Here is a 10,298-nt window from a genome sequence, read left to right as displayed (position 1 = left end):
CTTCCAAACATCATCACGAGGGTGAGGAGGGCAGGCGGGGATCATGGCCAACGCTCTGACAACTGCAGGGTGAATAGAAGCAAAAGAGCTGCTGATGGACAGTGGGACAAATTAAATCAGCCAGCACTGGCTCTGCTGTGGGGAAAGGTCAGCACATCTGACAGATCATCGAGTCTCAGCTGTGCCAAGGGTGCTGAGAGGGTCTGAGCATCCCAGCCCCGGGCTGGCTGTCATGGGGAGGCAGGAGCCACACCAGGCATCCTGAGGGCTTATGCCCCATGACTGGGCACGCTGACTTGCCTGCCATGGTCCTGCATCTCCTCACTGCTCTTATCTGCACCCTGTCTAGCAGCCACGGCAATGCCTGAGTCAGGAAAATTTCTGAACACAAAGATTACACCTAAAGGGTTTCACGAAAGAAAGAGAAAAAACAAAAATCCAACCTCTCCCTTTGCTGAGGCCAAGCTGTTGTCAGCTTAAAGAAAATGTTTTCTCTTTGTGTTTGGACAGTTTAACAGATTTATTTCCCCCTCCTTTCCCTCCCTTTCCTTGGATGAAAGTTGCAGGGATTTCCACAAAATACATTTGGAAGAGCTAAGGCTTCAACACCAGCAGTTTTTAGTCAGACCATTGGAATGATCAATAAATCGGCACCGACTGATCTCAGAGTCTGAGGATGTCTACAAGGCACAAGCAGCTCTTTTAGGTAAGCTGGAGCAAGTGAGTAAGTCCAGTAGCTCTGGAGCCAAACCCTAAAGTGGATGCAAAATCATATGGGGAGACAGTGCTGTGATTTTCAGTACAAGGGTGATGTAATGACTGAGTACAGTTCAAGTAAGTAATCTAGTCATCTGTTCGCAATTTTGAATTATGGCTGATGCAAGCCAGCAAAAAGAGAGTGAGAATTACAGTTATTGAGTCAAGCCAAAGGCGGGGATCAGCATCTTGGCATCAGCTTGGGGAAGTGGTGGGGGTTGGGGGTGAGCAATTCAAAATGCAACTCAGGGTCTAGTATGAGCCTGAAATTTTGGAGACAGTTGGGATCCGAACGAAAGATGGTAGAGGACAGTGCACTGGGTGGTAGGGACACCTGTGTCTCATCATTGCCCCAAAGAGGAGAGGCTTCAATCCTGGGCACAAGTAACTAAATCTGAATCCATACCACCCAAGACAACTACTTTGAAGACATACTCATCTGTGGTGTTTGAATTCCACTTAAGAAAATTTAGAGCCATCCAGGGCTTGACCTTTAGCAAACCACAAAGGCAACCCATAAACCACAAGGCTGGAATCAGCTAGAGAGGACAAGTAAATCCAACGTATTAGCCTAGACTTTCAACTGCAGCTGTTAACCAGGGATATTACAAATGGGAGATGTACCAGTAGCATCCTTGTAAGATCTGAGAGTGTAAAGCTGGATTCTGTAAGGGCTTCACTGAGGTCATCACCCAAAAGAGGGAATAACACAGCATGACGTTTAATAATAGTAAGTGGCTGGCTTCACTGCCAGGCGGAAACAAAATATTTTTAAGTGTCAGAAAACATAAAAACATGACATGATTCATCTTAAAACAAACAGTTGCTCATGTGAATCTTAGAGTAGAGGATACATGGAAAGTCCCAAGATGAGACCATCTCCGGAGTGCCATTTTCTGGGCAAAAATCACATTTTGCGAGCTAAGCATTGTAGGGCCTGTTCAGCTGAAGACCTGTTGGGACCGGGGTACTAAAGGATGTACTTGTAATTGGGAAACTAAATCTCCCACTCAGAATCAATACCAGAGTAGTGGGTTTTTTTACAGGAGGGATACTTTTCCCATACAGTGTGCATCTGAGGATTTATTCAGTAATTATGGAACATCTTTGGTTAAGAAGCAAAACTGAAACAAATAATCCATTGCACTAGTCATTTATATCAAACCTGCAGTCTCTGCTGAAGGTTATATTTTTCCCACTCTGAGTTCTAAGCTGACTACAACGAATAAGAAGATAAAAACCTCTCTCTTGAAATTTTTGCATAGAAATGCTATACTTCAAAATATTTCGACTGTTTGTCAAATAGTGTTATGCATAATTAAGCCCTGAGGTGTCTGCGTTTCTTCCACAGGAGAAATGATGCATTGCACCTTTTGTATGGGTATCTAATGGCCTCTTATTTGTGCTAGGGAGGAAGTGATTACTCAAAGCTCTAATGTGTTTGTAATGATCTTTTGTGTTTGCTATGGCTGCTTTATCTGGCTCACCAGAGGCTTAAGCGTATCTTAAGTCTCACAGTCATTCAGTCGAATTATGTTGACTTTATAGTTATATTTGTGTATTTTAAGGGTATTTGGGTCAATAGGTATAAGACATTTACCGCCATAATTGAGTTCAGTAAATGAAATAGATATTCCTGAAAACTATCTTGCTTGGTTTGAAGATGTTATTCCTTCTGTTATATACTAAATGGTTTGTTTATTTTTTTTTTATTTCTGATAACCTTCTAGGAACAATAACCTGCATCTATTTGTCCAATTATTTGCATTAAAACTAGTCACTCCACAAGTACCGGCACTGCGTAAGCCTGGTTTCCAAAGGCTTTGTGTCTATCTCATGGCAATTGACTTTTAAACTCAATTGTATTGAGGATGCATGTGAACTAATCCTGCATTAGACAGCAGAGAATCTGTACTACAACAGACCAGTGAGGTGGAGTGTAAGTTTTCTGATGTCTTCTAAGTCAGGAATGCTGGCTGAAGCCTTTGCACATTTGGCCACATCTATTTCTGCCATCCTCTGCATGCAGTCTCAGGTACCTAATAAAAGCTGGGCTCACAGTGCAGTCTTCTCTTCTTTGGGAGAATTAAGATGCCTTTACTCCTCCCTTTAGCCACCTATTTTTGTTTTTAAAAATTACAGGAAGTTAATACATTTAAAACCTCTACCTAGCTGGAAAGTTTTGTTTAAATGTTTAAGAAAAATTCTATGTGAGGATTGTCAGTTGGGAAACACAGACAATGACTCGGTACATCTGAGTGAGCCTCTTTCCCTAAGGAAGGATTGTTTTGTCTGAGGAAAACTCTCATGGCATTAGTGATGGCATTTTTGCAGCCTGGTAGGTCTATGTCTGGAAGGTTGTTACTGCAATTGTAGGTACTTGGATCCAAGTCCCAGTTTTGAGGTGGAGCCTCACACATAGTGCTGTCTTGCACTTCAGTTTTCTTTTTGGTATCTGAAATGTGTCAGCCCTCACCCCTTTTACTAATTAAATGAATTTTATCCCCTTAAAAAGCCTCTGGTGGCTCCTAATCCCCATTATGAAAACTCTGGATATTCTCTTTATCATGCTAAACTCTTGGTCTCACTGCGTTTGGCTCCTTGTCCACAGCCTAAGCAAAACAAGCTTAAAAGAGCAAGAGGGTTTCTGAGGGGATGAATCTTCCTTGCTTTGACATAAGCCAGGAGTAACTCTGTTCAATGTCTATTTGAAAGACTTATAGGTAACAACATACAATCTAAAATTCCAGTGAAGAAGATAAACCTGGACAGATTTTAATTGGTATCGGGGCAGAGTGGTTGTAACTTCTCCAGTAGTGTGGAGGTGGAGGCTTAAGACCCCAGCTTGGCCACTTGATGTCACCTGGAAGGTTATTTTACCTTATCACTTGGGATCAAATATAGCCCAGATATTTTCATCCATCCTTTCTAAGCATTTATACCACATTCATTCCCAGTGACCTGAGTGTTGCTAATATGGTTCCTGCGTGTTTTGTTTCCTCAAAAAGCAAGGCTGTGATGCTTTCCTTTCTCCTGGAGACAGAGGTTGGAGGACAGAGGGGTTGAAGTTCATTATTTCATGTTGATACACAGCTGCCAGATAACACTTTGTTGAAATAATAGTTATATCATAAAAAAAGTCCCCTTTTCTTGTATGCTCTACTTAAGGTAATTTCAGAAAGAAAAACACTGATATGACAGCATTTCTCTACCAGGTTGTGCAGTCCTGCTCCTCCAACCACCTTCCCTGATTCACGTCAGCAAAGATCTGGGTGGCAAGCTTGCATTATGCCTTAGAAAGAGGGCAAATCCTATGATTCTTTACAGGCACTGGCTACTAGTGGTCTATCTCCTGGTCTATCTCAGTGTTTAAATCTTGGTCCCAACATATCTGAGTGACTTTTTCAGGAGCTTTTTTTACTCTGACTACTCATCTGTATTGACAGTTCTCTCTCCTTTCCCCTCCAGCTACCCCATTGAAAGAAAACCCTAATTTCCCCACAGCAAACCTCACTGTCAACATGATATGCATTGTTCTGCTTCAGGGTGACCAAAAAACAAGTCAGAGGCAAGTCTGACTAATCTCCCCTGAAACTGTGAAATCAGTGAAAAAAATTTCAGTTGGGTACAATTTCAGCATTGTACCCATGGGCCAACCACAGTTTTTAACAGACTTCAGAGCTACCCAAAGATAGTGTTGCAGCTATTAATGTCACTGATATTGTTGCCTGAAATAGTTGCTTTATGCTGCAGTGGACAATGAATTCCTTCTTATCCCATTGTTTTCAGAGCTACTGTGTTTGGGACGTTCCAGGACTGCTGTAAATTGGTTCAATTCTTTTTCTGACATGTCACTCACTAAATGTTCAGGGAGCGTTTCCCTAATCCTGTCCAGATGAGCTGTGGATTCCAAGAGGTTTCTATTTTTGGATATAGGCTTCTGCCTATATGCTACTGTTGGGCTCAAGTTCATTCAGAGGAGTCATATTAGCGGGTATGCAGATTTATGTCTTTGCTTCTGCTGAATGTGAGCTGAAATTGTTTGGTTTTGCCAATTGCTTTTCCTGTGCAGGGGGATCGATGTCTTTCCTTTGCATTTTTCATAAATTGGAGTTCCGTTCTGATGAATCAGAGCTTCATTTTTATTAGTTTTTCATAGGGGCTGCTTCCTCCTGCCACCACTTAATTCAGTGGGAATTTTTATTATTCCCATTTCTTTAACAGCAGCATCTCAGGACCTCAGATGGGATTGGAAACTCTTTGTATTCACAGAAAAACACATTGAAAGAGACAGTTTCTGCTTCAGAAAATAGAATTTCAAAAGAAAAGGGATATGAGAAATAGGAAAAAAGTGGTATATCCTCCTTAATTCAGGTGGATGCAGAGACCTGGATTCAGGTGGATATACCCAATGTCACCAGAAATTCTGTTGCACAGCTTCCTACTGCACATTTCCCAAGTCTCAGTGTGACACCTGGCCTCAAGCTTTCTTGTGTCCGTGGATAAATTTCAGATTTAAAATTAAGCACGATGATCCAGCAAAATGAAGTATGAACTGAACCGACCTCAAATGGAAATATTGGCCAATGAAGCTCAGTTTGATTAACATGCTCTAACACAATACTGTGCCCTCAGTGGTATATGTAGCATCACTGGTTTCTCTCTATAAGCAGAGCTGCTTTGCTAAATTTTAGCCAAAAATATTCCTAAAGTGAGAGCAAAAAGGCGTTGTTATGCTGTGCTGTCTTGAAAAAAAAAAAATCTAAACAGCTATTTTGTCAAACCTCTAGTAGACTCAGTCTGTGAAGCAAAGGTTTGGAACAGGAGGATTGAGATGCCCTGAATTCAGAATTTGGCTTTGGCAGTTCTGGTATAAATCCATCCATGTTTGGCAAACATGTCTGAAAATCTCACCTGGGGCCTGCTCAGCTATTCAGTAGAGACTTATTAGGATTGAGGCACTTTGGTTTTTCCAGAGTGCCTCTGCACTGACCACCATAATCCAGCCCAGAGCTACGATGGAAGACCATGGTTTTCTCACCAGTTGTACTTCCCATATGGAGTCCATTTCAGTAACATGCGGAAGAACTGAAAGACTGTAATTACTATGCTTTAAATATGCACCATCAGTATCATACAGAGCACAGGGGAAGGAAGCAGCCTCACAGTAATTCATTGGATCCTGCCAACATATTGAAGGAAGAGACTGGAAGGAGGGCTTGAAGTCCTTGTAGAAAAGTTGTGTGGAGTACAGTGGGATGGAGCTCCAGGCTTTGAGGTAAGAGTGGCAACCAGAAGAAGTGGGGATGACTGGGGTGAAGAAGTTTGATGGGGTCAGTAGAAGGTTCTATACTTGGTGTTATAGAAGAATATGAAGCGCTGTGATGGATATAATTGTCCCTGAATTATTCTTTGTGCTTTGGCTGCTGTGACTGATTGGTTTCCTCTGATGTATAATACCAGGTTTTATTTCGTTCAGGGTCAGAGAGTGAATGTTTCACACTCTTGTAGTGTGATACCCATCACCCATCACACTGGTATCCAAATACTTCATTAACATTAAAGTACTTTAAGGTCTTTACAACGTTGCTGTGAAGAGAGAGAAGAAACTGGGGCAAAGGAAAATCTGCCTCAAATTAGACCACCATTTCAGATGCCCCGTTCCTGGTATCTGTGGCCTGCTTTTGCAGGGATTACAGGAGGCCAATTTAAATTGTATTAGGAATTTAAAATAATTTCAGCAGGTTCAGAAAATCTCTGAAAGGTTTGTATAGTTAATATTTAGGTTACTTTTGAATTTACCTAAATCTTATTTTATGTCCTTTTAGTGGATAAAAGAATTGCAAGACATGCACATGCGGTAGCAATCCAAATCAAGGCCAAGAACAAATTACAGTACTCTTTGCTTGTCAGTTTGGAGCCTGAGGATAAATATGAGAATCCCAACATATTCTCATTCATGTTGGATGTTTCACCTAAATCGTAAGGCCTCCGACTCATCAGCTGGAAAATGTAGAAAAAAGGAGAATGAGGAAAGATGACCTGGATCTTTCTCATTTCCCTTGTGACTCTGATGTAATCTCAAGGTATTCCAGGCCAGGAAGGAAAAGAAGATTTTTTTTTCATTACAGCAATAGCTTTAAGACCAAATGAATCTCTTACATGCACTGCTCTCTGTTCTGTCTGAGAAAACCTTCTCAAGGTACAATGTCAAGTAACAAGAATGTGAATTAAGCAGAAATTTTAAGAGAAAATTCGAAGGCAGAAAACAGTGTGGGAGACGATGTGGCCCAGAAATGGGAATCTGACCCCTAGTTCTGTTCTCAGCTCTCCCAGCCCCTTGCTTGCTGCACATCACTCATTCCTTCAGTTACCAGTTCCTGTGGAGCCCACAAGCTATAGGGTAAGAATATAGGTAGTGTTTGGGAACAACTGAAAAAATAAACATTAAAAACCAGTGCAAATCTGGGTAGCCTTGGATGAAACTTCATTAGCAGAACTCTTATTTTCGAGGAGACTGGGGAGTCATATTCATATAGATGCTGAACCTTAGTAATCTTTTCCTTAACTGCACCAGAAGCCAGGCTCTGGCTTTCTTTTTTTTTTTTTTTTTTCTGTAAGCGAATCTTAGATGGCAGCTCTTGGAATGAGGTAGAAAAAATTTACTATTTTTTTGTTTCTTTGATTCAAAGCAAATTTGTAAAAAGAACAGAGATTCATTCAAATTCTGAGACACTAAATATTTGTGAACAATCAGAATTACAGTATTTTCCAAGGACCTTTCGCACAGGAAAAATCTTGGAGGAAGGCTGGGAATAGAAAGAAAAATACATATGTGCCAGTGATGCCTTTTTAGAGGAACTGGGGTCCCCAGTATGAAACATTTGTTCTTCTCCATCAGCAGTTTCTCCTTGTCCTTGCTTAGTTTAGGAAATGAGTCTCCAGCATTTTTTCTTCCAGAAATCAGACAATTAAATCATAAGCACATGGTCAATGAAAAGAGTTGCTGACGTGATGTAAGTACAGATGAGCAGGCTGGACCTCCGTCCTTGGAACTCTCCTATAAGGTGGTTCAGTGGGACCTACTGGGATATTTTAGCTGTGACCTGGTATGCTACTTCTGTATTAAGGCCTGGCTCTTTTCACTAAGGCTTGCTTTGTTATGTTGCTGAATTATTAGAAGAGTCCCAGCAGGGCTTAGGCCAACTATTACTCACCCAGAAAATTCCCAAAACACAGCTCAAGACTTGACAAAGGCCAAAACCCTCTACCAGCTGGCTGCTTTATGTCTAACCATCCAGCATGGGTCCATCTTGGCACACACAGAAGCAGCATAGTGGTGATATTTACAAGGCCTTTACCATCCACCTCCCTTCCTTGAAACCCATGGGTCCTCATAGCTCAAGATATTGAGTTCACAACTAAAACCCAGTCCTTTCTCTGAGATGATCGCTACCTCTAGCACAACTGCCAGGCTATTTCCACTTGGCTAAAAAGCAGGCTCTCAGATGTGCACTTCTTTCTTATATCACTTGCAGTAGTTGCTAGGTGAATGGCATACATTTAAATTGTCGTGGTTTAGCCCCAGCCAGCAATGAAGCACCACACAACTGCTTGTTCACTCCCCCCACAGCGGGATGGGGGAGAGAATCAGAAAAGTGAGAAAACTTGTGGGTTGAGATAAAGACAGTTTAACAGGTAAAGCAAAAGCCATACACACAAGAGAAGAAAACAAGGAATCCATCCACTCCTTCCCACGGGCAGGCAGGGGTTCAGCTATCTCCAGGAGAGCAGGGCTCCATCACATGTAACGGTGACTTGGGAAGACAAACGCCGTCACTTTGAACGTGTTCCCCCCTTCCTTCTTCTTCCCCCAACTTTATATGCTGAGCATGATATGATACGGTACGGAATATCCCTTGGGTCAGTTGGGGTCAGCTCTCCCAGCTGTGTCCCCTCCCAAATCCTCATGCACCCGGCAGAGCATGGGAAGCTGAAAAAGTCCTTGACCAGTGTAAGCACTACTTAGCAACAGCTAAAACTTCTCCACATCATCAACACTGTTTTTACCACAAATCCGAAACACAGCCCCATGCTAGCTACTATGAAGAAAATTAACTCTATCTCAGCTGAAACCAGGACAATTTTTTAATTAAGTGCCTTTATAGGGATGCAGGTCTCCTTGTTATTTAGTGGAGACAGTTACTTCCAGAAAGCATCATTCGGGGCAGGTGCTGAAACTGGATGATCAGCTTCATCCTTGGAAGTAGGGTGTCTTCTCATGGACTACAGGAACCATTCAGGAAGGGCAACCACCCAGAACAGACAGTTATAGTAGTCATTCTACACTGTGGTGTATAAATACTGCCCAAACAGTGGGTATGGGGAAAGCTGAGCTCAGCGCATCTGCTGGTGAGCAGTCTGTGGTAGATCTGGTATTTCCTATACTTACCCATACCCAAACAGGACTGCAAATATCTATGTATATAAACAATTAATTGTACATGAGCTCATTCTAGGATGGAGACCTAGATTACATATTAGATGAATGGTAGTTCAGGCCTATTTTTCCAATGAAGTCTTGAACCTCTTCCAGCTCATACCACTTGAGAATCTGGCCTCTTGCTCCTTATTTTATACATTAACTTTGCTTAATTGGTAAATTTTCCATGCTTAATAATTGTAAGTATATAAGCAGGAATGTTTGTTTATGCTTGTTTAAGCAGGGAAGGAACAGTTTCAAAGAAAAGACATTTTAAGAATGGCCTAACTGTAGTCCCATATAAAATCAGAGGTTTGTGTCTACCACGTGAGTTGGTGAAGCATGGGAGAGGGGGGTATTCAACAGCAGTTAGGCAACATTCGCAGCCTGTGCATCATTGGGAGGTGAGATCAGGTCTCCACATTTCATACCTACACCTTTTTTTGCCCATGCCATGTCTGTATTTGAGTGACCAGAAATGAATGTAGGCGTGAGTAAGCCATAATGAAAATTTTTGAGACCAGCAATAAGTTAAGTCTCCTCCCTGAGCCAGTGTCTTTGTGTGGGCTGCATATTGAATATGCATTTTCTGAGGCAGACTCAGATTCCTTTGAGCTTGGCACATTCTGGTTAAGATGAACTCAGCATCCAAATGTTGACACAAAAGCTGACTACACCATATACCATGGCCCCATGCCACCTCCAGCTGGCCCAGGGCCGTGCTGGCATTGGCTTTGGTTACTTGATTTAAGACGTCTATAGAAGAGGGAAGGGCAAAGGGTGCCTGAGGTGGGTTAATCTGGCATCCCCGCTGGAGGAAATGGCCTGCGTTCTTCTCCAGAATAAGGAGAGAGGGATGAGTAGAGGGAAGTAAAATAAATAAAGCAAGCCAATGGTGTCATTAAAAAGAGGATGTATCACGTTTACTGTGAGAGCATGTGACTCAGACATCCAGACATGAACATTCCTGCAAAGCCCCAAATGCACACATTGAACCAAATTTTTTTGGCTTCCCAGAATGGCTTAATTTTATGATTCCGTGACTCATTAGAAAAAGCAA

Source organism: Phalacrocorax aristotelis, chromosome 3 (assembly GCF_949628215.1).
Source record: "Phalacrocorax aristotelis chromosome 3, bGulAri2.1, whole genome shotgun sequence".
In the NCBI taxonomy this organism is placed as follows: domain Eukaryota; kingdom Metazoa; phylum Chordata; class Aves; order Suliformes; family Phalacrocoracidae; genus Phalacrocorax; species Phalacrocorax aristotelis.
This window is presented reverse-complemented; position numbering follows the sequence as displayed.